Consider the following 7580-nt stretch of genomic DNA (forward strand, 5'->3'; position numbering starts at 1 on the left):
TCGTGCACGGTAGGGGATGTGATACACCCGCCCAATGCCATGCTCTTTGGCCCAGGTGTCTATGAGGCTGTTTGGAAATGAGTCCCATTGTCTGACTCAATTCTCTCTGGGGTGCCATGTCGCCATCAGACTTGCTTTTCAAGGGCCAGGATAGTTGTTCAGGTCGGTGGCATGGGGTAGAGGGTGTGTTTCCAGCCGTCCGGTGTTTGCTTCCACCGTTGTGAGCACGTGGCGCTTGCCTTGGCGGGTTTGAGGGAGTGTGATAGAACCAATCTGCCAGGCCTCCCCGTATTGATATTTCAGCCAACGTCCTCCAGATCAAAGAAGCTTTAACCGCTTGGCTTGCTTAAATGCAGCACACGTTTCACATTCGTGGATAACCTGTGCAATAGTGAACGTGATCAAGTCCACCCCCTGGTCACAAGCCCATCTATATGTCGCAATCTCTTCCTTGATGGCTTGAGGCGTCATGGGCCCACCAAGCTATGAATAGTTCACCCTTACGTTGCCAGTCCATGTCCACCTGAGCCACTTCAATCTTAGCAGCCTGATCCACCTGCTGGTTGTTTTGATGATCCTCAGTGGCCTGACCCTTGGGTACGTGGTCATCTACACGATGTACTTTCACAACCAGATTCTCTATCTGGGCAGCAATGTCTTGCCACAGTTCAGCAGCCCAGATGGGTCTACCTCTGCACTGCCAGTTGCTCTGCTCCCACTGCTGTAACCACTCCCACAGAGCATTTGCCACCACCCATGAATCAATATGGAGGTAAAGCGCCAGCTGCACGGGGGCTCACAGCCGGTCCCGGGTCACCCCTGCGCCTGTGATTTCACTTTGGGGCACATTCCAGAGCCACCAGACAGGCAGGGGTTGGGAGACGGTGTTGGAGGGAGGGCACGGACAAAGCGCTGTAGCACCTCCAGGAGAAGCACTTTCCACTGCCACAGGCTGTGACGTGGGCGATAGCTTGGCTCCCAGCGACACTCATCCTCACCCAGGGAGAGGAAGATGAGTGCTGTGCTTTGCACCGCCTTCAGTGAACTTTGCCTGGAGGAGAGACTCTGCGATGTGGTTCTCAGCGTGGGTGGCATTGAGTTCAGTGCTCACAAGAACATCCTCTGTAGCTGCAGTCAATAGTTCAGGTCAGTGCTTGGAACAAGAGGGGATGGGGACACACAGCATTTCCCAGGCTGTGTCACGCTGCCTTAGTGTCTCTCCAGTGCTTCCCTCGGCACTGAACCTCTTTTCCAGCACTTCCCCATAGTCCTGGTGCCTCCTTGGACACTGGAATTCATCCCCAACCCAAGATCTCACAGCAGCGCTGGAAGCGGTGCCTGACGAACCGCCCGATGCGGTGCAGGGCTGGAGCGTGGCCAGCCGGGCTTGTCTGCCGTGGGGCGGGAGGTGTTCCTTCCCCACACAGCGCCATTCTCTGTTGGTCTTGTTGAAGCAACGGGGGCACTGGCCCTGTGCCTCTCTGTGCACAGCCGGAGGCGGTGACTCCTTGTTAAAACAACCGGCTCGTAACACATGAATTAATAAACCCCACAGCCTCCCAGCGTGGCTACTGCGTGTGCCCAAATTGGTGCCCCGGGAAGGAGGCACAGGGGATAACAGGGTCCGGGTTTAATGCAGAAAGATGCTTTTCCCCCAGCACTGCTTTGCTTTGAAAAAAGCCCTGAAAAGGGCTTTGTTTTCCACCCACTGGAGCAATGCCGGGAACGATGTCTATAAAATCCCTGGCACTCCACCTGAAATGATGCGGCTCATTATCAAGTACGCCTACACCGGCACAGTACCGGTCACGGCCGACAATGTTGAACGTTTGCTGATAGCGGCCGACCAGTTCAACGTCATGGGCATCGTCAGACTGTGCTGCGAGTTCTTAAAGTCCCAGCTGTGCTTGGAGAACTGCGTCGGCATCTGGAGATTCACCGAATATTACTACTGCCTTTATTATTGACTTTATTATTGACCTGCGAGAAGAAGCCCATGCTTTCATCTTCCATCACTTGGAGGGGGTGACCAGTGTGTCGAGAGAGTTTCTGCAGCATTCCGTCAAAGACCCCCTGTGTGTCCTGCAGAAAGAGGAGCTCAGTGGGAAAGAAGAGGCCGTGTTCAAGGCCGTTCTGCAATGGATGGCTCACGACCCGCAGAACAGGAGGCAGCAGTCTTGCTGGGCAAGGAAGAGTGGAAGGGGGGACAGAGGGCATTTATTTAAAACAAAAAAAGTCTAGGTTATTCTTAGCTTAGAAAAAATAAACTCAGCATTTTTGACAGTAAGGACTTTGCTTGAAACTTTTGAAATCCTGCCTTCACAAGGGTATAAATTTGTAGTTCATATTCACTGTACATACACACCACTCACCCAAATCCCATTGCTTGTTGGCATGTGCATGGTTTCCGAAGGCACACACACTGACACTGACACTATGGAAATGATCAGGTATGTGTTGTCTATGAGTGCCCAGGCCACAGTTGTGTGAGGCATTGCACAAGCATCGGAAATCCTTGCCCAAAAGAGTTTGCAAACCACCTGTTCCTTTCGACTGGGCTCGAAAGGGGGACCATCTTGCAAAGGGGAGGATGGCACATCGCTCTCATGTTCTTGAGGCAGTCCTATTCGAGTCATGGTTTCAGTCAGAGTCCTTCCTGAACGATCATTGCCTGGGAGGACAGCACCATAAAGGCAGTCAAGTGCCTTCTGGGCCACCCCTGGGGACAATTCTCGGCCTTCGAGGATAACATCATGAAAACTTTCCAACTGCCCATGCTGTCCCAGGAGAGAGACTGGGACACAAAGTATGGAATTACACGAGTGATTCTCTGTTCACGAGTACGAGCGGTCCCAGTCAAATTGGGACACCCCAAATGCAGTTTCACACATGGTTCTTATACCTTTAGAGCATTCAGGTACAACACAATTTGAGTGATCGCTACTTAACACGCACACGCAGGCTACTGTTTGGCAAAGCAACTCTCATGCTGTGGCATCATCATCCACCTGCTGCTCTCCTAATGGAGACGTCCCTGGAGTTGGTCTTGCTGCAGTTCCTTATCTCTGATGCCAGATCAGGGGAGGGTTTCACAGGGGTGTCAGAGGGGCTGGGAGTCTGGTGTCATCCGGGCAGTGCTGGAGTATCCTTTCTTCTTCAGGCTGGGGGCTGTCTTCTCCTCCCGACAATGAGCTGGGTCCTGTAGTCATGCTGACTGAACCATGGCTATGCAGTACGCAATAGAAATGCTGTATATCTTAAGAAAGTTCATACAATTTCCTACTCTAAAGAGTAATTGTTACAATAGTTCAGGAAAGAGATTTTCCTAACAGTCCCTCCTTTTCCTTTCACCGTCAGGGTCACACTATACTCTTCATTATTTAAGTCGTAAGTCAAGTTCATAAGGTAATACTACACTGTAAACACACCCATCTAATTAGAAAGCAAAACAAGAGAGTGAATACAACAACCCAAATCCTTTCAGTTCACAGTCCTGTTCCTAAGTCTGGGAGCCAAGAGGTTAGCCACCCAAAGAGATTTAGGGGAGATCCCTGCCCTATTTTGTGTAATATTTTTAAATGAGTCTTTCTCTTGTTTCTCTCAGTTTTGTTTTTCTGGTCTTGACTGACATAAAAACCCCAGCAGCTGTTTTTCAAGAACGCACCTACTGTGTCCTGTACTTCTAAAGGGTGCTCTAGAGCTAAGCCATTCTATATTACCATTTTTGATAATAATTTGATTTCTTTCTCTAAGGCTGTCATACTGCCTGCCCTCATTAATGGCTTTTTCTAATTCTCTTGACGCATTTGGAGTAGCCCTTTCTAGTTTTGCAGCCCCTCACTGTGGGATAAAATCTGATACAGACAGGTGGAACTCAGTGCCACATTATCAAAGGCATTTATGAAAGGCAGGTCCTGCTTGACTAACCTGATCTCCTTCTACAACGTGGTCACGCGCTCAGTGGATGAGGGAAAAGCTGTGGATGTTGTCTATCTGGACTTTAGTAAAGCCTTTGACACTGTTTCCCACAGCATTCTCCTGGAGAAACTGGCTGCTCATGGCTCGGATGGGCACACGCTTTGCTGGGTAAAAAACTGGCTGGAAGGGCATGCCCAGAGAGTGGTGGTGATTGGAGTTAATTGCAGTTGGCGGGCGGTCAGGAGTGGTGTCCCCCAGGGCTCAGTGCTGGGGCCAGTCCTGTTTAACATCTTTATCAATGATCGGGATGAGGGGATGGAGTGCTCCCTCAGTCAGTTTGCGGATGATACCAAGTTGGGTGGGAGTGTTGATCTGCCTGAGGGTAGGGAGGCTCTGCAGAAGGATTCGGACAGAATGGACCCATGGGCCAAGGCAGACTGTAGGAGGTTCAATGAGGCCAAATGCCACCTCTCACACTTTGGCCACAACAACCCCCGCCAACGCTACAGGCTTGGGGAGGAGTGGCTGGAAAGCTGCTCACAGAGAGGGACCTCTCTTGTTGGTTGATAGCGGCTGAAAGTGAGACAGCAGTGTGCCCAGGTGGCCAAGAAGCCCACCGGCATCGTGGCCTGTATCAGGACTAGTGTAGCCAGTAGGACCAGGGAGGAGATTTTCCCCCTGTACTGGGCAATGGGGAGGCCGCATCTTGAGTACTGTGTTCACTTTCGGCCCCCTCACCACAAAAAGGACACCAGAGCGTGTCCAGAGAAGGGCAACGAAACGGGTGAGGGGTCTGGAGCACATGTCTTATGAGGAGCGGCTGAGGGAACTGCGATCGTTTAGCCTGGAGAAAAAGAGGCTGATTGGAGACCTTATCGCTCTCTAAACATATCTGAAAGGAGGTTGCAGAGAGGTGGGTGTCGACGTGTTCTGTCAGGTAACGGGTGTTAGAACAAGAGGAAATGGTTCAAGTTGCGCCAAGGGAAGTTTTGACTGGGTATTAGGAAGAATTTCTTTACTGAAAGGGTCATCAGGCATTGGAATGCGTTACCCAGGGCAGTGGTGGAGTCCCCATCCCTGCAGGTGTTTAAGGGTCATGTAGTTATTGTGCTGAGGGACATAGTTTAGTGATGGGCTTGTCAGTGTTAGGGTAATGATTGGACTATGTGATCTTACAGGTCTTCTCCAATCTAGGAAATTCTGTGATACGGTGATTCTGTGATGATGGCCCTGGGACAACTTCCCCGGGGTGTCCATTGAGCACAGGCACAGCCCAGACCCTGCTCTGCTGGTCCCTCATGCCCCTTGTAGGAGCCCGGCTGTGCCAGGACACTGCTGTGTGCCCCGACCCTGCACATTCCCTCACTTCAGCTCTTCCCTGGGGTTCTCTCCTCTAGGGCACTTGCCAGCCCTGCCAGCCCAGACCCTCCCTGAATCTGGCCACCTCCTGCCCTCTCCCAGCACAGACCAGCAGAGCAGCCCCATTGGGACTGGTCCCACAGCAGGACACAGAGGCCAGTGAGAATTTCCACCCATCCGGCATGATGAGGAGATCTCTGCCCCAGGCAGCTTGCAGCCCCACCTGCCAAACATCCTTCCCAGGATGGCATGAGAGAATTGGCCCAGGGCACCCTCAGGAAGGTCCTTTGGCCCCAGGGACAGGGCAGCCTGCCCTGAGCTGTCCCACCAGAGCAAAGGGTTCCTCTTGCCATGGCTGCCCTGCACACACGCGGTGCCCTGCTCTTCTCCCACCACAGCCCATCTCCCCTCAGAGCCTTTTCCTGAGAGAGCTCATCTGTGCTGGCCTGGCCAGCCGTTCCTGCACCCCCTCCCCAGGCGTCCCACAGCCCCCGAGCTGGTGGTGCAGCTCTGCAGAGCCGGGGGCTGTGGTGCCCAGGGCCATGCTGGTCAGGCTGGGAGGCAGACCCAGCTCAGATCACTCCTGCCCCCTCCACCTCAGCACACAGACGTGGCCCCTGCACCTCCAGAGAAGTTCTCGGAGAAAGGATGTCAGACAAACAAGTCAGTGCAGGGTCCTTCAGTTTTTCAAAAACAAAGAGAGAACAGTTTCTTATTTACACAAAGTCTGTGGCTCCCACAACACAGATCCTGACATAGCAATAGGATAAAGGATGATTCTTCACTTTTATTGACAGCATTAACAAACCCCAGAAAAGCTAAAAAACACATAAATGAAAGGAAAAATGTATTAAAGACAATGTGGGCCTGTAATGAGTTACATCATGTGTGATATGCAGAAGATGGGCAGTTCATTGCTGCTTCTGACAAGATACCAGTCATCAGTTTCCACAGGGCATCCTTGAGCTCCTGGTTCCTCATGCTGTAGATGAGAGGGGTCACTGCTGGAGTCACCACTGAGTACAGAAATGACACCAACAGGTCCAGAGATGGGGAGGAAATGGTGGGGGGGTTCAGGTGGGCAAACATGGCAGTGCTGATAAACAGGGAGATCACAACCAGGTGAGGGATGCCCGCGGAAAAGGCTTTGTGCCATCCCTGGTCCGAGGGCATCCTCAGCACAGCCCTCAAGATCTGCACATAGGAAAAGAGAATGAAAGCAAAAGCCCTGAATGCTAGTAAGACACTAAGCACCAGAAGCCCAACTTCCCTGAGGTAGTCTGAATGTGAGCAGGAGAGCTTGAGGATGTGGGGGATTTCACAGAAGAACTGGTGCAGGGCATTGCTCTGGCAGAGGGGCAGTGAAAATGTATTGGCCGTGTGCAGGAGAGAATTGAGGAACCCACTGCCCCAGACAGCTGCTGCCATGCAGACACAAGCTCTGCTGCCCAGGAGGGTCCCGTAGTGCAGGGGATGGCAGATGGCAACGTAGCGGTCATAGGCCATGATGGTGAGAAGAGAAAACTCTGCTGAAATGAAAAAGACAAACAGCAAGGCCCGTGTAGCACGTCCTGCATAAGAGATGACCCTGGTGTACCAGAGGGAATTGGCCATGACTTTGGGGAGAGTGGTGGAGATGGAGCCCAGGTCCAGAACAGAGAGGTTGAAGAGGAAGAAGTACATGGGGGTACCAAGAAGACCGAGTGGATAAGGTCCTCTATAGACAGATTGGAGTAGGCTCACATTCACAAGCCCTGGTCCTCAGAGGGAACTTTAGCCACCCTGATAGCTGTTGGAAGGAAAGCACACCAGCGCACTGGCAATCCAGGAGGTTCCTGGAACACATTAACGATTACATCCTTCTCCAAGTGACAGCAGAGTCAATGAGGAGAGATGCCATGCTGGACTTTGTCCTGACCAAGAAAGAGGGGCCCATGGGGAATGTCATGGTCAAGGGCAGCCTTGGCTGCAGTGACCTTGAGGTGGCAGAGTCTGGGATCTTTAAGGTGGCTAGGAGAGCGCACAGTAAGCTCGCTATCCTAGACTTCAGGAGATAGACACTGGCCTCTTCAGGGACCTGCTTGGTGAACTACATTGGGACAAAGCCCTGGAAGGAAGAGGGACCCATGAAAGTTGGCTAATATCCAAGGGCTACCTCAGCCAAGCTCAGGAGCAATACATACCGGCAAAGAGGAAGTCAGGCAAAGACAGCAGGAGGCCTGCGTGGATGACCAAGGAGGTCCTGGTCAATCTCAAACAGGAAAAGGAAGCCTACAGAGGGTTGAAGCAAGGACAGGTATCCT

Source organism: Vanellus vanellus (genome assembly GCF_965231255.1).
Source record: "Vanellus vanellus genome assembly, contig: HAP1_SCAFFOLD_70, whole genome shotgun sequence".
Lineage (NCBI taxonomy): Eukaryota > Metazoa > Chordata > Aves > Charadriiformes > Charadriidae > Vanellus > Vanellus vanellus.